Consider the following 26,969-nt stretch of genomic DNA (forward strand, 5'->3'; position numbering starts at 1 on the left):
CGTTTCTACAGTGCGACGTATAGCTATAAACGTTCTATGGTTTCGATTTCAAAATTTAGCTAATTTCATCTATGGAAACCCATCGTAGCAAAGTAGCTTCTATTCCAGTACTCTTCATTTTGTTGAATTAATTTGTATTCCTAGATACACTATCGAGAGAATCTATTAATTGAAACGGATTAAATTTATATCATTAATTGAATTTACTGTGTAGTGAGTTGTTTGTATCTTAAATGTAATATGAACTAAAATTGGATTATACTCGTGTATGATTTTCTGTAATTTTGGAATTGGTGATACTTAACGAATTGCAGTTAGTTTAACATTATGATCCAAAATTATGTAGACAAGGAAAATTGTTATATAATTAGTGTAAAATATAGAGTGGATAAATTAAGCGATTGGAAATAAATTATTGGTTTTTGATTGGTAATACATTGTTAAAAGCAAATTACTATTTGCAGAACAGGGATCTTTTCTCTTCTATGTAAAATCGTAAACTGCATTGACGTTTTTTTAAAATTATCTCATACCGTCAATCATTGCTTATTTCGATAATTGGCTTGCACTACTTCGGTAATTTACGGTTTGATATACATTGTTATTATATAACATTGTAATGCTGAAATAAAATTTTATTCAGAAATTGGAGAAGTGAATAGTCATACCTTTTTAAACACTAATAATATTCAACGAAGATAATAATTTTAAACTCATTGTAGAATATTATTCAGAATACCTCATATGTATACATTGCGTATAGTACATATATTATAACATATATGTAACTGTTATGATTTGGTCTTGATCTTCGAAGTTCGTAACCGTTATGTGTTACTCTAGATGTCGAATCTTATATTTCTCGAATTATATTTAAACAAAGCGGTAGTTGCTACTATCAGAAATAGTTATTAACTATTTCGATTGGTTCGACTCTCACTCGTTATTTTTGAAACGAGGCAAACGACTGAAAGCAATGGTTTCAAAAACTTGTCGCACCCCTTTAAAACGCGGCATATTCCTTTTAAAACGCGGCGGGAATATTCCAATAGGTTTTGTTCTTAACTCCTTCGCGTCAACTGAATGGAATAAATTCGGAAACTTGTCGGGCCCTTCTAGAGTGCGTCACTATTTTGAATTTCCAAACTGTTGTATCCTTGATGTTCTAATTCGTTAATATAATCGTATGGGTAGCGTTAACTAGCGTATCAATACAACTGATAAATAAGATTCCACGTTTCTTTGGCTTCCTCGCTATGTGCAGGGGCACTAGCATGGGAAGGATTAAAGTTTTCCTGAAATAAATAAATATTTTCATTATCTTCTTGATTGTTGAGAATAATAATCAATGAATAGTTTTATTGAAATCGTACATGTGATACGAGTCCGAAATCGAAAAAGATATTACAATGTTTAGCTTCTCACCTTGTTTATATGTATAGTCGATCGCACTCTTGGAATATCGTACTGAGTATAGTTGTTGGAAAACCGACTGTATGAATCGTTGACGATTAATAAATGCTCGGTTTTACTTCTTGACGTCACTCAAAGACTGGATTAAAAACAATTCTCGGCTTCGCAAAGACTGCTGTTCTTCTGAACTTGATATTAACTCTCGATAAATCTTTAACTGACTCTTGACAAAATTTCAATTAACTGTACTGAACTCTATAACTGAATTGAATAACTGAACTCAATAATTGAACTGAACTCTATTTTAACTAACTCTCTCTTACTGAATAACAGAACTCTTGACAAATTTTTAACTGACTGAGCTTTCTTACTGACTCTAACAGACCGAACTAATTATTATTATTATTATTATTATTGCTTAGTCCGTGCCTTTCGGCTTTGGACAAACTTTCGATTTTACATCTCTTATGTCTATTTCTCTTCTTATATGTCTACCTCTTTTATACTCTATTCTATTGCACTACCTTACTTATTCTACCTCTAAAAACTAAAACTAGAAACTACAAATTAGCAACTAATGACTGAAAACTATTGCAACTTTGGTCTTTAGCCTCCTTGCTGTGCATCCTTCTTGTCGTTTCTCTCCGTCTTGTATTGCCTTTCTCCTCTCTATTATTGCTTTTAGTTCTGTTAGACCTTCTCCAATCTCATTTAGTGCTTTTTCTATGTCCTTTGGTCCTCCCGTTATTTCACATTCTTCTATTACATGTCTCAGGTCTTCTTCTTTCCTTCTGCATAGTCTGCATCTTTATCCCCCGTCTTCTTTCCAGTATTCCTTTGCTTTGGTCTCGTTTCCACATCTGAATCTTGCTAATATTCTTCTGTCCTTCCACTTTATCCTCCCTTCTAAGTACTTTGGTAATTCGTCTTTGACGATATCTCTGTAATGTATGTTATATCTGGATTCCCTTATCCTTTTCCCCCTCTCTTCTGCTTCTCTCTTTCTTCTTTCTTTTATAATTTGGTCTGCTGTCATCCTTTCCTGCTCTTCTATTGCTTCTATCTGCGTCCCTCCATTTCTCACCTCTTCTAGTCCCTTCTTTCTCTTTCTTGTTCTTTTCCCTTCTTGGCCATTACCCCAGTTTCTCTCTCTTTCCTTTATACACTCCTTTACTAGTTCCTTTTTTTGATTCTAAGGCCTTCTCTTCATACCTTGCTGTTCTTTTTAATGCTTTTTCTTTTATTTCTAAATTTTTCTTTTGTTTATAATGTTGTATGTTGTGTATTTATTTATTGATTTATTGCGATATTAAAGTATTTATACGCGTAGTGTCTTTTATTTCCTTTAAGTTTTCTGTTTTTTTAATTCCATTCGCCTAGAGTTGTGCTCGTGCTATTCGCAAGTTAACGGCATTGACGTTACGGCTCGTGTGGAGCGCGAGACGTGACAGTAACACTTCTTAAATTGTGTTATCATATGTATATTATGATATACCCTTTTTAATTTATATTTTCCAGATGAATGTTTACTTTTGGAAGTTTATATATATGTCGGAGATGAAAGGACATCGGGACCTTTCTTTTGGAATGTTGGGGAAGGTCCCCAATACTTTAGTCCAGATTTTTTATTATAGCTTTACTTAAATAATAAAACTGAGGAATAGTTGTTTATGATTTAATCCGAGTATGAGTGCCCGAGATTTTATGACAGTGAGCTTGGGCTCGAAGTGACATAACGGGTCGCTGAACGTAGCCACGGCCACGGGAGGGACGTGTACCTAAGAGAGGTATGGAGTAATTAAATAGCTCTCCTTAAAAACAAAGATTGACCCGAGGGGTACAGAGAGGTACGGAGAGGAGTATATAAAGGCAATTCCATTTGGACTGAGATTCAGTCAGATAAGTTCTACTTGTACTGTGGACAAGTACGTTGAGTCACACCCGGATCGTGGATCAGTAAGTTGAGTTCGACTTAGACTGTGGAAGAAATCGCATTCGACATCCCGTTGACCGTGGATTCGTTATTGAGTCTAAGATCTTGCCATTCACATCCCGAGTATCTCATTACCGCGGTTACTTGTCAAATTCTGTCATAATCATAATTGTGCTAGTAAATATCTTCGCTCTTGCATAATTAGTTTGCCATTAATTTATATATCTTAGTAATATTTGTATATTATTCAAATAAATCGACCGAAGCGTCCACGTATGTATTTATGAGTGATAATGTACGTGTATAGCTTAATGTTAAAAATAGATTTTTTTATTGAAACTTATACATTATTTCCGAAAACATCCGTGTTTCGAGTTGACTGGAATTTTAAAAATAAATTCTCCGTAAATATAAGAAATTTTTGGTGACTCGAAAGTTAGAATATTATTCCATATTCCTCGAACCTAACCCAAACTACCTATTATTTTGACATATATTATCTGTTTCTTATGTTTTGCGTACCATTTTTCATTTGGATTAATTGTATTTCTCTAAGCTATTCGATTGTTTCTTGATAGTCACTTAATCTATGGCAAGAGAAAATAAATATTTGCGACCCAACGTTTTGAAAATACTTTTGAAAACGTCTGTATTGAGTAATCGAGAACAATATAAACAACGCGTAATTAAAAATCATGTACCGTGATATACACCAAGAAAAATATTATCGCAACGTTGCACGTATTTCTAGGAAAAGCAAAAAAATATCAAAGGAATTTTAAATCCTTGAAAATCCTACTAAATTGTGTTTTTATCTAAAACGAATCTATTTTTAAAAGTACACTTAAATCAAAGCATGGATATTTTTAGCAGAACAATCGAAGCTTAATTTTACCCATAATATTCTCTTTTATTATTTGTACTACTTTTTTCTGAGATTCTCAGATAAATTAATAAGTAACAAAATTGTTAGATTTTCATTTTTCTTCTGAGTATAGACTCTTCTTTGTTTCGTATATCTGGTTTCATACTGTCGACGAAAATTAGTATTGTTTAAGTAGTATTGTTAGTAGAACTTTTAGATTTTCGTGTCTCGTATTTCAAACTCTGAACAACGTATGACATGTTGAAAAATTAAGCGGAAAGTAAAGAGTTGGAAAGAAAGAAAGGAGTGGAAATTAAATTAAACGGGGATAGTAAAGGGATACAAAACTAACACTTAATACTCCAAACTTGTGTCTCTTAAGTACAATAATCACTCTGTGTGCTTTGTGATATCATACGTCTACATAGGAAGTGAAATTTGGATAAAAAATCGATAAACTAAAATATCTACAAATTAATAAGGAAAGAGTATAAATTACATTTAAGCTCAAATATCTAACATCATAAACCAGAAATTCCGAAGAGTCAGTTTGTAATGATGTAGGAATCGAAAGGTAAAATCTTGGAAGATCTATCCGTCGTATCGTCGCCAAAAAAATTATCTGCCGCGTACCTTTACTACGAGAAACCGTTCTACTCCCTTCCATAGATAATGACAGAGGAAGGGAGGAGGTTGTTAGGGAAGTGATACATTTACACTGTACATGAGAGTGTGTGTGTAAGGGTTAGAGGGCGTCAAGGTCTTAGTGGAGACAAAAGACTGTTGCCAGATGTTAGAAGAATCTAGGATAGTCGGTTGGCGACAAGCGTGCGTGCAAGACTTTCTTCAGAGTGTAATATAGATGTATAACTGTTGTGTGGGAAATATAGTCAATTATTTGTATTCCCAAATCCACGAATTTCCTTAACATGGTAGCAGAGCGTGGTTACTAGTTTTGCAAGATATTTAGTGCGTGGTTACGATCTTGCGAGTGAGTTTTCAGTAAAGAAAAAAAAAACTTTCAGAGAAAAAAAATATACTTCGAGCACGTAGGAACGCTTGAGTAAGAAAAGAAAAAAAAGAAGAATCAATTAAAATGGAGAGATCGGAAATCATGATACCTATATTCGATGGTGAGGATTATGGAATGTGGAAGCAAAGAATCACGATGTTTCTCAAATATAAGGAATGCGAGGTTGTTACAACTAGAATGAAGAACGAAAGAGACGATGAAGACTGGGACAAAAAGGATTTGAAGGCGATAAATATAATTTATAGTGCAATATCGAACAGACAATTGGAGTATGTTAGGGAAGGAAAAACGGCGTGTGATATAATAAAAAGGTTCGATGAAATGTACTTGAAAGAGTCGACGGCACTGCAGATCGTATGCAGAAAGAGATTGGAAAACATAAGACCGGAGAACTACAGTGATTCAGCATCATTCTTTAACGATTTTGAGAAATTAAACAATGAATTAAAAGGTGCGAGCGCACAAGTAAGTGAGAGGGAAAAGCTGAATTACATGTTGAATACGTTACCCGAAGAATACAGCTACATAGCGGACATAATAGACGCATTGAAAGAAGAGGATCAAACGGTAGCGTATGTAAAAAATAAAATAGAGATAGCAGAGAAGAAAAATAAATCCAATCGAGGAGAAAGGCAAACCAACGCCTTTTCTGCAAAAAAGGAAGGATGCTTCAGATGTGGAAGATTAGGACACTTTGCGAGAGAGTGTCAAAATGGCGTCCAAGCGGGAAGCAGTAACGGCTATTGGCATGGGCCAACACGTGGTTGAAACAGAGGAAGAGGGAACAAAGGCAATACGAGCAGAGGACGTGGAAACTTTCATCGTCAATCAAGAACCGGCACGGGCGAGCATGGAAACTCAAGAGCAGGCATATGGACAGCAACGGCGCACGCAGCAAACAGCAGTGAGACGAATGAAATAAGTAAGAACGAAATAGTGTGGCTATTAGATAGCGGTTGTACCGATCACATAATTAATAATATAAATTATTTCGATAAATCTATCGACCTAAAAGAACCGGTAAATATATATTTAGGCGATAATAGACCGATAAAAGCGACAAAAGTTGGGAATGTTATAAGTTATTTTGAAGCATTCGGAAAACAAAATGAAATAAATATGAGGAAAGTATTTTACGCGAAAGAAATGTCCGCAAATTTGATTAGTTTAGGTAAACTAACAGACAATAAGAATACGGTTATTTCCAAAGGAAATATTGCGAAAGTAATAGATGAGGATAATAAATTTACAGCTGTAGCGTTCAAAGAGAATGGGACATATAGAATAAAAAGTATATTGAAAGGGAAGAAGCACTTAGTAAACAGCGCCGAACGTAGTGGTATGAGTAAAAAGGAAAGATGGCATAGGATGCTAGGACACGTAAATTTTAAATACTTAAAGATTCTGGGTAAAGAGCAGCTAGTGACTGGCATACCGAAAGAATTTGAAAAGGAACTTTTGAAATGTAGGGTGTGTATAGAAAGCAAAATGCATAACTTACCTTTCAAAAATAATCGAACTAAGGCTAGGGAAATAATGGAAATTATTCATACGGACGTATGTGGTCCCTTTAAGACTACCGGATTCAATGGAGAAAAATATTTCATTTCATTTATCGATGATTATAGTAAAATAGCTAGGATCTATTGTATAAAATCAAAAGATGAGGTCTTTGATTCTTTCGTACAGTTCGTAAATGAAGCCGAAAATTTAACGGGCAAGAGGTTAAAAATATTAAGATGCGATAATGGTAAAGAATATTTAAATAATCGAATTTATAAATTTGCTAGGGATAAAGGTATAAGAATAAATAATTGCCCAACATACGTACATGAATTAAACGGGACAGCGGAAAGGTATAATAGAACAGTGATGGACATGGCGCGTTGCTTGTTAGCGGAAGCGAAAGTACATAAAAGGTACTGGCCGGAAATAGTTTGTACAGCGGCATACTTGAAAAATCGAATATTAGCGAATACTATAGAAAGAAAGACACCTTTTGAAATATTCTTCGGGAAAAAACCAAGTGTTAAAAATCTACATCTATATGGAAGTAAAGTTTTTGTAAGAAGGCCAGAACAAAAAAGAGTTTCCAAATGGGACAAGAAGGCAGATATGGGAATTCTATTAGGATATAGTGAAGTAGGATACAGAGTTTTATTAGGTGGGAAAATAACAATAGCTAGACATGTCATAGCTATAGCAATGCTAGAGGTCATAGAGACAGACACTAAATGTATCGGTTTTGAGGAAAATTCATCAGAGGCAGATAGAAATGATAGCGAAGATAACTATTCATTGGTTGGTATGGATAAGGAAGAGTTAGAAGGTAGGAAAGATGAAAATAATAGTAGTATTGAAAGCTCAAACACTCCTAGGAGATCTACACGTATTAAGAAAACTCCAGTAAGGTATCCAGAAAAGGAAAATATTTGCGAGATTCATGCAAATTATTGTAAAGTAGATATCCCTCGTACATTTGAGGAGGCGATTTGTTGCGAAAATAATGAAGTTTGGAAACAGGCTATGGATAAGGAAATAGAATGTCTCTATAAGAATAAAACTTGGAAATTGGTAGAAAGGGTAAAAGGCAAAGAAGTATTAGATGTAAAATGGGTTTACACGAAAAAATCAAAGGACAGGTATAAGGCTAGATTAGTGGTAAGGGGATTTCAACAAAGAAACGTAGCCGATGACATATATTCTCCAGTGGCGAGTAATCAGACCTTTAAGATATTGCTATCATATTGTTGTCAAAATGGATTAATAATTGAGCAAATGGATGTAGAAACTGCCTTTTTAAATGGTGAAGTAACCTCGGAGGTATATGTAAATCAACCAAAGGGATATGCGGACGGAACGAATAGAGTTTGTAAATTATCGAAAGCGCTTTATGGGTTAAAAGAAAGTCCGAGGGACTGGTATGAGTGTTTTGATAAGTATGTGACGAGATTAGGTTTTAAAAAGAACAATATAGAGTTGTGCCTATATACTTATGGAGAGGGAGAAAATGTTGTTTATTTGTTAATATACGTAGACGATTTGTTGATTTGTAGTAAAAACAAAGGGAAGATACAAAGTGTAAAAAAATTATTAACTGATAAATTTGAAATGAAAGATTTAGGTGAAGTAAAAGAATATCTTGGAATAAATATAGAGTATGATTATTTAAAAAATGAAATGAGATTAAGCCAAAAGAAACACATAGAATCATTAGCAAATAAATATAAATTACATAATAGCAAATTGTACTGTACACCTATGGAGACCAACTTAAAAATTGAAAAAGCTGAGATAAATAGAGAGGACATTGGATACAAGAATTTAATTGGCGCATTGCTGTATATTAGTGTAAATACCAGACCCGATATAAGTTATAGTGTGAATTATCTGAGTAGATTTCAAGATTGTTGTAACGAGACACATTTTAAATATGCCTTGTGAATATTGAAATATTTGTACCGGACTAGAGATTTAGGGCTACATTATAAAAGAAATGAAAAGTGCGAAACGATAGATTGTTATGTGGACGCTGATTGGGCAGGAGATCATATAGATAGGAAATCGACTTCTGGGTATGTAATTAGATTGTATGGAAATGTAATTGGATGGAAGTCTAAAAAACAAAGGTGTGTGACAAAAGCCTCGACGTATGCAGAGTATGTAGCTCTATCGGAAGCGGTGAGCGAAGTAATGACTATCAGAGAACTAATGAAAATCTTCGATGTAAATGTAGACAATAACCCTGTAAAAATCTATGAGGATAACTCTGGAGTAATGAGTATAGCAAAATACGGAACTTTTACAAAAAATTCTAAACACATCGAAGTTCATTACCACTACGTTCACGAGTACGTAAAGGAAAATAAGATAAACATAATAAAAGTAAGTACAGAAGAAAACACTGCGGATATTTTTACGAAGGCACTGTGTAGAGAGAAATTTGAAAGGTTTAGGTCATGGATGAATGTAAAATAAGAGAAATGTAAATAAAGCGATAAATGTTAAATATTTTGTTAATTCGACAAGTATGTAAATAAAATTAAGTGTACAGTATAAATGTAAGGAGGCGTGTTAGGGAAGTGATACATTTACACTGTACATGAGAGTGTGTGTGTAAGGGTTAGAGGGCGTCAAGGTTTTAGTGGAGACAAAAGACTGTTGCCAGATGTTAGAAGAATCTAGGATAGTCAGTTGGCGACAAGCGTGCGTGCAAGACGTTCTTCAGAGTGTAATATAGATGTATAACTGTTGTGTGGGAAATATAGTCAATTATTTGTATTCCCAAATCCTCGAATTTCCTTAACAGAGGTGACCGATACAAGACACACTGATTGGTAGTTTGGATTCGTAAAAATTATCCAATCGGCGTGCAGTACTAATTATTACGTGCATTACTAATAATTAAATGCTATTTCGTATTTCAACTTATTTAACTAATCTCATCACGAGATTGGTAGTTTTTAGTCTATAGACATGTGCAACCACAGATAATGTGGCTACAAAATATATTTGTTCATCAATACATTTATTATAGCACTCATACACTAATTAATTAAGTCCAAGTATATTAAGTTTCATATCATTTAGTAGCACTATAATATGACTACAGAAATTGTGAAAATGAAATTTGGAATCGTAATCATTTCCTCAGAAATTTTCCTTCAACATCGTATCAAATTACATCAAACAACATCGCTGTTAACTGGATTTCGTGGAGTCACAAAGCGATACGAAGGGTGAATGTGTCTACAGTCTAGAGTTTGTATCGAGTCTCAATCGTTTGAGGACAGAAATTACCGTGTTGAGTCGATACTATTTTAGCCTACCATTAATTAAATAGTTGAACCAGTTTTCGATTACAACGCAGCCAGTTATAAATTAATTCTAATTACATTCGGATCGTTTCTTGTTCGTCTTCCACGTCCCATATTGCCTGTACACTAATTTCGCCTGTATGCATATGTCCGCTATCTTGACCTGGTTACCGCTATTGTTTACGGTCTTATGGACAAAACACTGTGCTGCCCTTGCGTCATATACACGCACAAACACGTGTGTGTACGTGCACAGTGGTGCCAGTGGGCGTGGGTTTGGTTTCGAGAAGATCGATTGCATTAATATGGGCCCGCTAGGCTTCCAACTACCGCTGATAGTTGTTGCGAAATTGTTGGTCTTCGCATGCAGGTTTTCGCACTTCGTTGTAAATTGCTTTCAAAAATTCTTTGAGAAGATTTTGAAATTCTAGTTGAAATTCTAGGATCCTAGCATTTCCTGTTTGTGGAGATATCATCGTTAGTTGTGAAGTAGAGGTTTAGTTAGTTCTTGAAGAGAGAATATATAGGGTAATTAGAGGTTGAAGATTGTATGGAGAAAATGAAGAATGCCAAGGGAAAAAGTGCTAATACGTATAATTTAGTGTGAGTCAATGGTGCTCATAATATTGCAGTGTTATTGTTACATGTAATTATTACATGTTCAAAACTAGATAATATACAAATTTGGCAATTTGAAAAATAAAAAATGTAGACGCTTAGTAATTGTACAATTAAAGGATTTGAAATTTTGAAATTGTAAAAACTAAAAAATTTGGAAATTTGGAAGTTTAAAAATTCGAAAAGTCATATAGGCATTTATTATTCAGATTGTTATTTATATTATAACGTTACAGTAAATATATGTTTTAGACAGGAAAATATTTCACGTAGAATCTTACAGCTACATTAACAATGCAACATTATGGAACCATAACGTAGACTATAAAGTCATAAAATAGGCCACTTTTTAAAAGGTGTTGAAACTAATCGGACATATCTATAGAATGTTGCATTTAATAAAGTATTATTATTTTTATCTCTCTTCTTAAATCAAAAACTTTTTATACCGCCTACAAATCGCTAACGCGCCAACGATCTAAAAATTGTATACCTTTCCTTCAACGATCTTGTTCAAATATTTGTTTCTCGTGGTAGGAACCCTGAAGCCAAACAAATCTCTCCTTCCATTTCCCGAGCTAGTTTGAAACATCGTTCCACAGTTATTCGCTTGTTCCCCAAAGATTCTCGTAGAATACGAGATCTTCGTGGTTTCTAGTCGCGTTGAATCTTTCCCTTGCGGAAAGTGCATCCATAATGAGCGAAAACTTTTCGAAGGTATTATTCTATTCTCGTTCCGTACCTGTTGAGTCTATATTACGTTGGTTGGTTCGTAAACATTAATAGTAAGATCCTAAGTAAGCTGTAATTCTAACCTGTGTTCTTCATCGGAACCTTCGCTCATGCCGTTAGTGCCGCGTTGTTTCTTCACATTTTATTTTATTATGTCTTAACGTCGCATGAACTCCATATATATATGTAAATATGGTTATTAGAGACGATAACTAAAATTGAAAATTTTAAGACTAAATATAAAACTTCCAAAATTTATTTTCTCTCACTGAGATTTTCATTTAGTTTTTTTAATCTGGAATTTAGAATGAGACTTTCTTATATTTAAGGCGATAAAGATTTAAATTTTTCTAGTGCTTTTCTTTAAATTTATACTTTTATTGTTTAAAGTTCGTTAATATTACTTAAAGAATTAAAAATTCGATTAATTCGTAAACAAAACAAATAATACTTGGTATTAAAAATATTTCCATACTACATAATCAAATATTTGGAAAAGAAACTTAGAAATTAAAAACTTTATTTGTTTGTAGAAAAGAAAATGATATTCTATAAAACAAGAAACTACGTATAACGTCACTTCGAATGTTAGGTACCAATATCTCGATTCTCTTCAGTTAAATCTGTTGTTTTATATTAAAAATCTTTCTCAGTGTTTTTTTTTTTTTTTAAGTTGTTACAGTTATACAGCTCGTTGTGACGTTAAAAACTCTTTATATAGATACAGATCTTTTAGGCAGATACTAATAACGTTTCGTTGATTAAAGATTTTTCTAGTTGTTTCTAGTTGTCCTTAGAAGAATAATTATAATCATCAATATTTAAAGAATATATATGTACAATACAATACTTCTTTTGCTTTTAATATTCATTTTACTCTAATTCAAACATCTTTTTGAATGTACTAGGGCACTGTATTTATTTGAACCTATATGCAATTGAATACATTGGTGTGTATGCACAACAAATAAGCACGATTTTCTCAAATAGGACTATCGGGTAAGGCAATTATTAAAAAGGAACAGTTCATTTGGTACAATTTACCAAAGCTCCACTAAATAGTTCATTATTTTCATTAAATAAATATTTCATGAAATTAAAAATCTCAATAAGGACAATTATTGTTTAATGTTATAAATTATAAAAACCAATTTACGACCTGAAATAAATCGAAATCAGCTGATATAGAAGGAAGTGACAGACATCGATCAAATCTTTAGATTTAGTATCGTAGTTCTAGATCGAAAGTCGTTTTCATTATTTTTAACAGTTTGCAGCTCGCAGCGCAATTAGCACTCGTTAACCAATTCTGATGTCAGTATGTATATAATTGACGTAAATCTACAAAACGTATGTTTTAAATTTTCATTAGAGGCTTAGATAAAAAAGCTGTAAAGAAAGACTTTTACTATCATTCTCACAATTTCGACCAATTGCAATTTTCTTGAAATTTTTTTAGCTTCACAAAGAAACCCTAACTGTTTGCCCCAATCTAAAAAATAAGTTATTTTATTTTAAAGTTTGTTCAGGTACTTTCGTGAGCCATTGTACATATCTTTCATTCCTCATCCAAATCTTATTATACATTCATATGATCTTCTTTTATTCTTTTTGAATGCTGAATCAGTTTCCGGAGGACTACAAGAATGAATTTTTTATACAATTTTCAAAATACGATGGCGAAAAGAACGTGATAGATGGAAAGCACAATTATCAGCAGATTCTTACTTCTTCTTCTTTTCCCTTATTGTCGTATTTTTCTTCTTTTGAGATTATTCGATGTGTAAACAGAGAAAACTCGTGGATAAATTGTAAGGCAGAAAATATATGTAGGAAGTGTAGTTGCTTCCAGGTGAAAAGAGAATTCACGTTTCGTCTCGGGACTACCGGTGGACTCGTCAGTAAGGCTATGCCCGGTAGTCCCTGCCTTAGACGTAGGAGTCTCGCTAGGTGCGGTATTCGTATCGTGCGCCCGTATATTCGACCGCTAGCGAGATAGACAGACTCCTTGTCGTCGTAGTAGCCCTCTGGTGTTGACGGTTGGTACCCGCGGGTCGCCCGGGAGGTGTTATGCCGCGTTGATGCCTCGACCTGTCGGCATTCTGTTGATACCGATCCGCCACATATATTTAAATAGAAATGTAATTATAAGTAAGAATACAATTTGAGCTGGTCTAGATCCGCACGCTAGCTGTGTTACCCAATAACTGAAAACCCCGAAGCTAACGTCGTTGTATGTTTACGTGTTTATTGAACGTGTTGAACGTGTTTATGGTCTGACTTCGTCGCAGTCTTTTGTCTACGCGCTGTCGATGGCTTCAGTGCTTGAGAAAACTAAAAAGACCAGATGTAGAGTTTTCTTAGAAGTGGTAACCACTTCAACACCCTCCCTAAAACTCTACATCCCTACAAATTTCTCAAATTTACAAATTATCTCTTAATATTTTTCTAACTCTTGTCGTAAATATCTGAAAATTAATTTGTCGATGTCTTTACAAGTACATTTGCCAGCCGCCTTTCTCTTTTCCATTCAAATTAATTTATTGCAAAAAAAAAAAAACTACAAGAAGACTAAACAGATCATGTAGAGTTTTTCCTTTTTTTAGAAGTGATAACCACTTCGACATCTTCTTCTTCCGAAATCATGCATTCTTCGTTTGTCTATCATCGTTTTACGAGTGCCTTCACGACGGAGTCGCATTAACATTTAAACTTCCCGTTTTCTCGGTCGTAAGTGGCGCTTCGAAACGGGCCGGTTCATTAAATTCGCGTCGTTAAAAGAGTCGAGAGGATGCTGGAATACTTTACAAGGCGCGCGCGAGTGTTTGAATATTCCTTTAAAATTAGCATTCGTTAACTAGGAAACTTTGTTATTCGTCTAACTCCTACCTCTTGTACCATATCGTTTAACAATAAGCTTTCCAATTAAATTTAAACTGAAACATCCAATTAAATTGTGTGTAATCGTAGTTGGGTATTCTCCATGAGAAAAGTCCTGTGGACGCCGCGCTTTCGTTATTTTTTTCCCTTGCTTCTTATATATCGAAGAATTTAACTTTTGGTTGTAAGAAGGTTTTCTAGTGGTTTGTCTAATAATTGATTCTTTGAGTGCGGAGCTCTTGATACGCAAACGCTCTTTGTTGACGATACGCAGTTTGCAGTAAGAATCGCTATGAACTTATGTGAATTTTTTCGCGTACCGTGTATTCTATCGAAATACGCGACATGTTAATTATCAATACAACGTCTAACTAAGTTAGTTTGTCTTAATTCTTTATTTACATTATGTGAAATAAAATATTTTCATTTTTCTCAAACATATGTATATGATTTACTTAAAAACGTTAATGTCATAAACGCGATAACTTAAAAATTATAATGAATCTGTATCTGAGGCAGGGCGTATACACGTTATTACATACAGATCTGGCAACTCTTGTCGTGGAAGTAAGACTTTTAGTATAAGGCAAAAGTTTCTCAATTAGTCTGCCAAGCAGTAAGCACTTCAATCACTGCGTTTAAGTTGCGTATGAAACATGATCGTATACACATGGAACTCCCCAACACCCTTCCTTTACTATATATTTTCCTTTATAATTTTATTTTAATTTAATCATTTATTTTGTTTCGTATTTTTCTATTTTGTTTTTCAGCGTTTGTCATAATGTAAGCGTGGATATATGCACTAGCATTAAAAGCTTTTTATAAGTTTTTGCTCTTTCTAAATGTGATTAACCATTTTTGTTTGATTACAGACAAATAGTAATATCATTCAAACGATAAGCAATATTGATAAGTTGGCTTATTTTATCTTTAGTTATTAAGCCAGATAGGCACGCCTTATTTAGCCCATTAACGAAAAACAGTAATTAAAAAGCCGATCATATACGCGTGGGATACGGCCGTGGTGTATAGTTATATATATTATGTATGTGTCGGAGATGAAAGGACACCGAAGCCTTCCCTTTGGAACTTCGGGAAAATCCGTAAAATTGTAATCTAAAGTCTACCATAGCCATAATTAAACAATTGTTGTCATTCTATCCAATTGTATTTGTTTGAGATTTGTGATAATGAGCTTGGGCTCAAGGCGACAATCAGTCGCCGAACGTAGCCGCGGTCACGGGATGACCGCTTTGTCTAACAAAGATATGGAGTAATTCTATAACTCTCCTTAAAAGAAATATTTGTAGCGGCACGCGACAGTAAACATTCCAACGGTTTCTGTCCCGTGGCTCGCCACACGCACACCCTATTCTTCGGGTATGATGGTTACCAGATGCCGACGCGTCTCCACAGTACATGTTCTTCTCAGCCCGAGGGCCGTTGTAAACATTAAGATTTAGTTACCTAAAGTCCTTCAAAGAGACAAACAGTCTTTGTTCCAACTACGGGAAGATAAGGGAGATCTATTTTTCAACGAACGCCGCCTCCCGCTAACAACCTTCCCTCAAGAACGGCTAGCATCCTTTTCTAGCCACCAACATGGAAATTGACCAATTAACAGCAACGTCAATTTCCCTCATTTTCTGAACGAAGGCTATCCTCGACGAATTCGATGATCTCGTGTCCTTAGATACACCCTATCATAGTTTTCCTCTGCAGCATTATCGCGACGGAAATTCAATCTCTCTCGTGAGGTCGTATTAGCGAGTGACTTATCGTCTTTACGCTCGGTGGATATTCGCGTTTTAACAAAGAGTTGGCTTAGTAATAGTTGCATCGTAGCCAAGCAAGTCGAGTACGACTTGGGCTTTGGAAGAAAGCGCATTCTGTTACCCTGTTGACCGCGGATTCATTGTTGGACCTAGAGTCATTGTCATTAGCTTCTCGAGTGTCCGATTACCGCGGTTACCTGTCAAATTCTGTAATAGTCGTATTTGCACTAGTCAATGTGTTCTCCATTGCACAGCAACAATGTGTAGTCCAAATGAGGATTCGTTTCACGCCCCTAACCCTAATCATAATGCGAACCCGACATATATATGTACAAACATATATATGTATATATACGTGCATATAATTACGTATTATAAACGCGTAAAAATAATAAACAAAATATGTATACCATATATATGTTTTTACGCATACAGTGATCACAGTGTTCTATGGTTAGTAGTCGATTTGTAAATCACATCTTATGACTTCTGACTTATGAAATTATAAACCTTACCCCCACCAAGGGACATATTGTGTATTGTGATGTGAAGACAATGTAAAGTGACAACGGAAGTGATTTTCTGGAAAACAAATGAAATCTCATTTATTGTCGTTGCTAAGGTAAATGTAGGAACTTAAATAGATAAGTATGTAGATGGGTTAACGTACAACAACGGCGCGATCTCGCAGCGGTGTCTCTGAACGATTCGACAGGTCCTTGTTTTTAGTTATGCAATACACACGGGCGTGCAATTCTTACCATATCACAACTGACAAGAGATTACCGCTATGATTGCACGTCATTTACCGAATCGCAGAATTGTCGTACATTGCAAAGACCAAACATCGCGTTGAATATTGGATACTTTGTACATTCGGATTATGGATCGTTTGGTCATAGAATTGTTTATTGAGGAAATTTGCAAGTATCCCAAAATATAGAATGTATCTTGCGAAGCACTATGATAAGAATAAAAACAGTTGGTGTGGATTAAGCATGCGAGTAATTACATACCAAAGAAATACCTGATACCGAAAGGAATGTTATTAGTAAGATTTGTTCTTTTTAAAAATTATATGTATGTAACAAACAAATGCAAAAGTTGACACTCATTCAGTATTTCCGAACACTCTGTTTTTGTAAAAAACATAATTTTTATATTATACTGTAATATAGACGAATACAATTGCATGTTCTATATGTATCTTTTATTCAATCATAATTATACAAAATAATTGGATACGTCAACACTACGATAGATTGATCTTGCTAGGACACTTTTCCATTATCACAAAAGAAATATGCAGCAAAATGATTTCTCATTCGATTTACGTTTAAACCTCCTTGTCTCGATGCAGTTAAATTTTCAGTTTCATATTATAATACATTTGTAGTTAGGAGATCTTCCGGTCGTATCTAGTTTAATCCTATCTACTACAAAAAAAATATTATAAAGAATGCAGCAACATTTTATAATATCTACAGCGGAAGATACTTTTACATTGAATGGTTTATTTGAAACTGTCACTTTATTCCATAGACTACCAAATGCACACTCTACGAAACGCCGATAATTTAAAATACGTATTTTATGAATGTAATAGTTTAGTAGTGTAATAGCTACTTTGTGCGAAAGAATAAAAGCTTCGTCGCCAATAAGCACAAACGGCATGATTATAGATTTCATTTTGGGAACTGTCTGATTTCTTGACATTGTTAGATCATTGATGCAAAATTTTTTTATAAAATCTATGTAGCTGTTTTTATAAAAGGTATGTAGATATTATAGCTGCCGGAAAAGAATCTGATAGTTATATATTTGAGAGAAATGGAATAATATAATTTGAATTCACTACCTCAACTGATATGACAGAGAAAGATCTTTCTTAATTATAATATAATGATCCAGATATTTTGGATTTTATTACTCTCATGTGCCAACTATGGCTTCTAGACAGTTTGAGAAACTGATATATTTTAGTAACCCTCTGATATTTCTAACTATTTCTATTTGGAAAATACAGTAAAACATTCTATTTAAAGTAAAACCAAATAGCTCTACAAACTGTTTTTACAATTTTAGCAATTGTCCCATTTTGTAGTTGTAATGTAGACCTGAAGTTATATTCACTACTTAAATATGCGCAAAAAAATAATACCTTTAACTTGAATTGAATAAATAAAATTTAAATGGAAAAATATTAAAGATTCGTTTATGAGAAGTATATGAAGAGAGAAGTCGGGATAATCAACCAATGTAGGTAAATAATATATGTCACACAAATTTCATTTTCATTACGACCTACAAATTTTAATTGACTCTTACAATAGCTTGCAAGAATAAAATTTGGAATCAATACAACAAAAAGGATAAAATTCTGTTACAACACGCGACATTCCGTACAGGCACAATATACGCAACAACATTTCAAATACACATAATACACAGTCCAAATACAAACAGTTGAAATAAACCATTTACAAAACACTGCCGCAAAGAGACGGTTGAAGAATATTTGATAAATTTTATGAATATACCTATCAACATAAATCAACATACACCAATAGCAACAACAATAGATGAAGACACCTATTTTTTTATTTTCTACTACCAACCGTAGGTTTATTCAATGAAAAGTACCATACACTCATTATGATTCGTTATTATACACTCATCAGAGATTGCGGATTTTTATGCATTTATGAGAAATTTGAAGATGCAAAAATACATAAAATATCCAAAATCTAATACTTTTTACAATATGTAATCAATAAATCAATTTTCTACTAGTACTAGTATAAGTACTATCCTTTTAATTATACTCATAAAAATATGAATGTGTATTTTAAAAATATGTATTTTTATCAGCGCTCTACTTATCAGCCAAAATACCTACATTTTCTCAGTTATTATATACTTCATAACAATCGCGCGCACAAACACCAAGAACATACTTTTCGCCGATCCTTCTTAATCAAAATACTTTCACATCTATAATTCAAAATGCTCATGCATAAATCATTCCGGCCTCTTCTCAAACACACACTTTTACAACCCGAACTATTGTCAATACTTCCTCACGGTCTCAACTTTGTTATAATTCATTATCGCCAATTACAGTAAGAAACTCTATCCATGTGCCACATTCAAAAATACGATATCGATAGATTCGAACGAATATTATACAGGCTGCATAACAAATAAGTGTAAAGACTATCATAGCGTGATTCTATACCTCTGGATCGGTAGAAATTTGTAAAAAACAGTCCGTTCAAAAATAACCTTGACGTTGAAATTCAAGGTCAGTCTTTTTTTTATTGTAGCGTATATTTTACACGTCATAAGGATAAAAAATCTCAAAGGAACTGTGGTTCGCAATTCAACCGTCCTCTGGGAAAAAAATTTTAATGTTTCAATAATTTTTTAATTGAATTTATTCGTCATATATTTACATTTATATTTACATTTAGTGAAAAAATAGCGTGATATTAACGAAGCAGCAGAAAATGATAGATTAGCTAGTGAAATATATCAGAATTCAAGAATAATGGAAGATCTTCACGAGCAGAAAAGGTACCGTGATAATGCAGCTGATATGTTATTTTCAGCAGCTAAATATATTAACAATTTGGTGATCAAGGATTAATATCGCGACATGTGAATGCAGGTCAACTCCGCATTAATTGGCGTAAAGAAGACCAGGCCAATTATCGGCCCCCCCCCCCTCGAAAAATTTAATTAAAAACGGTTCGGCATCGACGTATGGGCAGAAATTATTAGAATCACATTATTGGCCTCATATATTTGCCTACATCGATAACAAGTGCAACATATTTGCAATTTTTACGCTCACGTCTCCTAACCGAAATAAACTACGTGAAGTTATACCACGGCATCTCACCATCTGTTTCATACATGATAGTGTTCCATGTCACTATGGTCGACCGGTTTGCCATTTTTTAAACGAAATATTTGAATCACTGTAGATAGGGTACGGACTTGCTGTTCAAATGCGGCCTCTCGTTCATGAGGTTAGACGCTAGTGGATTTTTTTCTTTGAGGAAAAAAATTCTTTATGGTTCGAGTGAACGAATTATATCCGTTGAACAATTAAAACATTCGTTTGAATATGGTTTTTATCATATAAAGTCAATACGTAATCTTGGGAAGAAATTTGGTTGAAATGTAGAAAATACGAGTTCGGGTTTGTCTAAATAGCGGGAAAGAAAAAAAAAAAAAGGAAAAGAAGGAAGAAAAATATAGAATATATAATAGTAAATCTGTGGTATCTATGAGGGACAATAGATAATATTTTCTCTGCATCTGACTGTAGAATACAAGTACACTATAAATAAAGTGAGTTCGAAAGTTACTGAAATTTTAACATTTTTTCTTAAGTTGCGATCCATGGTTCCTCTAAGACTTCTTATTCTTATGACGAGTAAAATACGCTGTAATAAAAGAATATTGACCTGGAATTTCAACGTCAAGATTGTTTTTGTACGAACTGTTTTTTTTTTTTTTTACAAATCTTCGCCGATTCAGAGATGTAGAATCACGCTATGGTAGTTTTTGCTTATTATTCTTACTTTTTAAATACTGTGTACAAATAATTTTGAAGAAATGTAACTATTATTTATATACGGTGATGCAACATTTTTACAGAATTTAGTTTCTTTACTATATTATTTTTTTTCTATCATTTATAGTTGTACCAATTGCTTATTATTATTTTGTTGTTGAAAAATTATTCGTATTACTATTATTAGATTTACTATCAATGTTGTAATTTATTAGAAAGTAAGAACTAGCATTTCTATCGATGGTATGCCACGTTCTACTGCATGCAAGTCGCGTGGCAGGATCGATATCTATGATCTTGTCGCTTAACTTCGCTGCCAATTCTTTGAATGATTTAACACTCACACAAAAATGATGAAAAATTTGTTTTCATCATCTAACTCTATGAACATGGTGGTAAACACAGCCTTTAGATTTCATATTTCTGCTAGCAAAGAATTTTATATTTCAATTTAATAAAGAATCGGGAATTCAATTATTTTGTTAGTATTACAAGTTTAATACTTAATCAAAATCTTCAAAATCAAAAAATATTCTCCTTTCCCCAAAATTTCAAGCAAAAGATTTCGCCTTTCAGTAACAGGATTAATTTAATGAACAGTCAGACTTGCAATCATTTATTTCGTATTGTTCTTTGAAAAAGTCTTTATTATTTCTGATGGCTTGAAATGGCTTTCATCAGGTACATACATATTTGCAATTTTTAGTTATCATTTTCATTATTGTTACGTCGCGTGAAATGGTTCGTGCGACGTCCTTCATTGTCTGACCGTCAAGGCCCAAGCAGCACTAGACAGACCCTCAATAAACCTAAGGCCCCACCATAAACTGAATCTTATTAGCTTGCAGGAACCTTTAATCCTGCAAGTATTTTCGGTTTATAGCTGGTACTTAAAACAGTTCTTAGGTTTATTACACATTCTTACAAATTACGGAGAAAGCGGATGGTTATCTAACGGAAAAGCTGATTTTCTCCATAAACAATGTTGCACACGAGCCACATTGGTAGGAGGCTTCTTCCTCCTATCTTTATTCCTAACGTTGGTCACAACCAATGGGCATCGCGGATCGTTACCCCCACTTTCCTAACGAAAAGTGTGAGCAGCGAATCCGCTTTCTTCATACAACAAAGACACCCGCTCCGAGCTTTCCTCCGTAAGGACACAAGAATGAACTTGACTTCTTCTACTACACTAGGAAAGTCAACTTGTGCTCTATACTAGTTCTCACGACGACAGAACAGTCAACTTGGTCTCTCGACGACAGAGCAGTCACTTCATCTCTAGACTTATTCTCATACCTACAGAGCAGTCACTACATCTCTATGCTTCATCTCTAGACTTGTTCCACAGTAACATTCAAGCAACAGTCAAATCTCATCAGTCAGTCGAGTCAAAACACAGTTCAAGGAAGAGCAAGAGTCAGAAGTCAAGTCAGCAAAATTTACAAGTCGAAGACAGTCAATCGACAGAAGATACATCATTATAGTCGCCAACACGAAAGGAGTCAGATCGTACTCATTCGTAGTTGTCATTTCACATACGCAACCTTATATCACATTGAAGTTGTTGGATCATTCAAAATATATAATAACCTGTTAATAGCAACATTATATTCACTCAACCACCCCTATTATTCCAAAAGAAATAAGGGATCGAACAATTCGTGGCGTCGATTAGTCAAATCGTAACGGGAATTTACGACTCCCGTTGGCGCGCTTCTTCGAGATCGCGTTTACCCGCGAGCGTCCGAAAGTTCAATTATCCAATACGATCAATAGAATAAATCAAAATCCTTTTTCCTTGTGATATATTAAAATTCTTCTTTGCGATAGAATAAGCTTCAACATTTCTCCTCACATAAAATAACAAATTATAATCATCGTTATAAAGCAATTGTATGTGTATAGAAGTAGGATTCAATGACAATGACGGTTAAAATAGCGTTTGTCACACGATTCTCGCGTTGTTTAGCCGGTTTCGTAGCTGGTTGATGGCGGTTGTAACGGTTAATTGAATCGGACGTTCTCAAAGCCGAGGTTGGCGAAGTCAAATTGAATGAGGAACTTGTTCGCGTGTATCTAAACATGCCTCTGTTTGCGGAGCCGCTTTATCCGCTAGCTTGTTTTCCGCGTCGCCGGATCATATCGGCAGGAAAGCAGTTTTCTGTCTGTGTTCGTGCGATAGTCGACGAAACGACAATCTCTATAAACGTAGAAATCGCGCTTGCTACGAGTCAGTCAAAAGAAGTGCTCAGAGAAGATTACAAGCGTTCTTCGTTTTTCAGATATGTATGTCTGTGTAAAAGTATAAGAATCACTAACATAATTGTACGTTCGCTTTTAAAGTTTGTTAATTTAGTTTCGTCAATAACGATAGCAAAGTTTGTTCATTATATTGGTCTTCCGTGATGAGTGATCTTTAATGGAAATAGTTCTTTTATATAAAAAAAATAATTTCAAGTTACTCTTCTCGTATTTTTAAGTAGGGAGTCATTGAATTCGCATTGACATCAGCTACAACATTGTGAAGTCAAAAATAAACAGTAAACAATTTAATGCGTTTTTGACCTTTTATCTTATATGAAGAAAAAGATTTTTTATATCGCAGTTCGAAGCCGATTATATAGTATTGAAATATAAAAAGATAAAAATATAAAATATAAAATATAAATAAAAAATAAAAAATATAAAAATATTGATTATTTGTGAAATGTATTCAAATATTCAAGTGTTCAGTTATTCAATCACGTATTCAAATATTCTATTATTCAACCGTAAAATATTTCAATCTTCCTGTTGTTTAAAAGTAAATTTTGAAATAAAATTTGGAGTATTTCTTTAAAATAAAATGTTTAAAAATATAAATTTAGAAATCTTTATCTCTGTAATTATAAGAGAAAAGTGTCCTCTTCTGAAACTGCTTGTAATTGTTTAAATTTTCAGCAATTGCTGATTACACGGTAGTATGTATGTATTGTTTGGAAGTATACAGACTGTTCTATTGCAATTTAATTTTATTTGTAGTTTTCTTAAATCATAGATTTCGTTACTTTTCTCAGTTTTCCCTCAATCAAACATGATCAAAGGAATATTCATATTCTTAAACTATTTCCGGTCAAAGTGCGAGTATTGCCTAGCATTGTAATATTAGGAGAGCCATGCCCGCAGAAATTATGACCGCAAACAGTTAATGTTTCGAATTTTTTTGCAAATGTTTTCTAATTTTTTTTAAACTGCAGATTTATAGAATAAACAAATACATTGATACACATGATAAAATTCCTGTAAAGTACTTTTACGTTAAACGCAAAATGTAACCAACTAAAAATGTATTTGTTTCTAGACATTTAATGTGGTTATTCGTTATATTAGAACATATTACTCCGATATCTGGATCGCTCTCAAACATCTCGGACTGCTCGTATGATGTGCGGACTCAAATCTCAAAGGATTAGAGGGTCAAAGGACATAATTTTAAAATAAAAGCAATAAATTAGTAGTGTTACGACCGTTCGCGGAGAGACGCGGTCGCTAGGAAAACGCGTCAGTGAGAGGCGTAAATTCTCGCTACGATTCGGTTAATCGACGCCGCGAAATAGTCGTTCCCCTGTTTCGGTTAAGATAACAGAGGTGGTTCAATGAACACTGTATGGTAAGTTATAAATCACCGTTTATTCTAACAACTTGTAAAGATAGTTACGCTGGTGCGTATGTATAAGATGAGTGAGTGACCGGGTGTATTCCCGGTCAAAGGATGTTGACTGTTCGAAGGATGGAAAATCAGTGCCAATCGGTGACGATGCTGTGGCGGAGGAAAGCTAAGGATGGGTGTGTCTAGCGCACGGGACCATCGGATTTGTTGGTGACGATTTTGGCTAAGAGAGTGAGGGAAATAGGCTTCGTTGTTAATTGATTAAACGAAGGTTGGTGGACTAGGAAGGGTCTTAGCCGCCGTCGAGAGAAAGTGGTTAGTAGGAGGAAAGTTGCATCGTACGTGAGAAAAACTAACTTTCCCTTGTCAAGCCGTAGTAGACAATGGTCTTTAGAAATGATTCGGAAAACAGATGTTTGTTGAGTCTGAAGGACCTTAGCTAGCAATTACTGGGATTTATGACGGGTCCTTAAGAATATTGAGGATACGCAGCAAGGATGAGCGGACATCTGGATCCCGTCTGGCCCGCGGTGTATGGCCTGGTTTAGGTAGAGTATTACCCGACGTAACAAGTAAAAAATAGTGACTTATTTTTATTTTTATTTTAAATAAAATTCTCGAAATAAAGTTTTATTACGTGGCTTCCTTTGAATTACGTAGCATTTATTTGATCTAATTTTCACTGGAGTTATTATTAGATTGGGGATATTTGTGCGTTCGTGGAAAATCTAAAGTTACAAATATATAAAATATCTAAAATCTAGTATGCGTTATAATATTTCGTAAGGAAAGCAAAAGATATTTTCTTAATTACGTAGTTTGTATTAATAACTTTTACATTGTACTGATTATTGAGATATGTATAACTTTGTATGCTAGACTAGATTGGCCGCGTAGTAGTGACACACATATGTGAATATGGGTGCGGAAGTATTGTGTGTGCGCGGCGTCTCGAAAAACAGATGAATGTAACTGTTCTGTTAGCAGTGTGATATGGAAGATGGTGAGACGAAGAGAGTGCTGAGACGCATGCAAATGTATATCGACGAAGATCCTGGAAATCGTTTATCAAATAAATCTTTTTTTTTATTATTATTATTAACGTGGAGGAAATCCGCACGGGCACCAGCCTGCTTCTGGGGAAAAGCGGCGTAGTAGTGCCGGACTCCAACCGACTAAAACCTCCACGATGACCGTCCCGGCTGCGATCGAGAGGGGCCCGGGAACCGATGTGAACGACACACCGGGCGCCTCTCCGTGCACAGTACGTCTGCTAATGGAGCCATGTGCGGTCACGTCACACTGCGCCTCGTCAACGGAGCCACCGTGCCAGGCAGTCCGGATCCCCTACCGGAATGCTTTGCGGCCCCGAGGCGCTGATCTGCCAGCGCTTAAGTTTGAACCCCACCGGGGGGCGCGGCGGACCTAGAGCGTCTCACTGAAACGTGTCCACGGCCTCACCCGCGCTTTAGCCGGTCAATCCTCTCGGGGTGAGAGTACCGCACCCTCACTCTCTCCGCGGCCTCTTTCCGAAGCATTACCTGCTCATAGAAGGAGGTCACGGCCCTCCTTCTTCTCTCGCTCACCAACAATGCCTCGAGGATCATCGGCGGCGAAAGGTCCCATCCGATTTTCACGATGAGGTCGCGGCGCGGCCACGCCCACGCCGGGCAGTATTCCAGCGTGTGCTGTGGTGAATCCACGCCCGCATGGCAGTGGTGGCAACGCGTGGTCGCCTCTTTCCCGATTCGGTGCAGATACTCACCGAAGCAACCGTGTCCGGTGAGCACCTGCGTCACCCTATAAGTCAGGGAAGGCCCGCTGCCGTCCAACCAAACGTCTCAGTTTGGAAGGACGGCCCCGAGGACCCTTAGCCCCGGCGCACCCACTCTCGTGTGGAGGCTGGCGCGCCATTTCTCGAGTAAAGCCCGCCGAGCCTGAACCCTAACGTCGGCGCCCACCGGGCCGACCTCGCCCGACAGACCCCGAGTGTGGAGATAAATCTCGCGACACCTCAGGGCCTGCAATTCGAACGGGAGAAACCCGGCGAGCACCACCGCTGTTGCCGTCGAAATGGTGCGGAAGCCCCTCACTACCCTGATGGCCACTATCCTGTGCAGCCTCCTGACCGTTAGGAGACTGCGACGGTTGGTTATCAGGTCCTCCGCCCAGATCGGAGCTCCGTAGAGGAGCCTCGATCCTTGGTCGGCGTACAGCCGGCGCACACCGACGTCGGGCCTGTCCAGCCGAGGCAGCAAACGTTCTAAGGCGTTCGCCGTCGGCTCGACAGACGGTGCCAGGCGCTCGAAGTGAGCGCCGAAGGTCCAGTGGCTGTCGAGGGTCAGGCCCAGATACTTCATGCTGGTTTCGACCCCGATCTCAGCCCCCCCCCCCAACCTCAGGCGATAACCCACTGAAGGCGTCCCGTGATCGGCCCTGGAGCAAAACCATTGCCTCGGACTTCTTGGGGGACATTCTCAGTCCCAATCTCTTGATCTCGGCGACCACGTAGGCCACCGCCAGCTCCGCCAGGCGGACGGTTCTACCCCATGCCGTGCCTCAGACAAGCATCAACGTGTCATCGGCGTAACACGCCAGTGCCAAGTTCGGAGGCATCGGCGTTCGAAGTCTCGTACGCGATGTTCCACAGCAACGGGCTCAAC

At 35.8% G+C, this 26,969-nt stretch overlaps 1 pseudogene; it reads right to left on the minus strand.

Annotated features, from left to right (window-relative positions):
- Nucleotides 1–2,019: 2,019 nt before the first annotated feature.
- Nucleotides 2,020–26,666, minus strand: LOC117212568 (annotated as a pseudogene).
- Nucleotides 26,667–26,969: the final 303 nt, after the last annotated feature.

Source organism: Bombus bifarius, unplaced genomic scaffold (assembly GCF_011952205.1).
Source record: "Bombus bifarius isolate JDL3187 unplaced genomic scaffold, Bbif_JDL3187 scf7180000008323, whole genome shotgun sequence".
Lineage (NCBI taxonomy): Eukaryota > Metazoa > Arthropoda > Insecta > Hymenoptera > Apidae > Bombus > Bombus bifarius.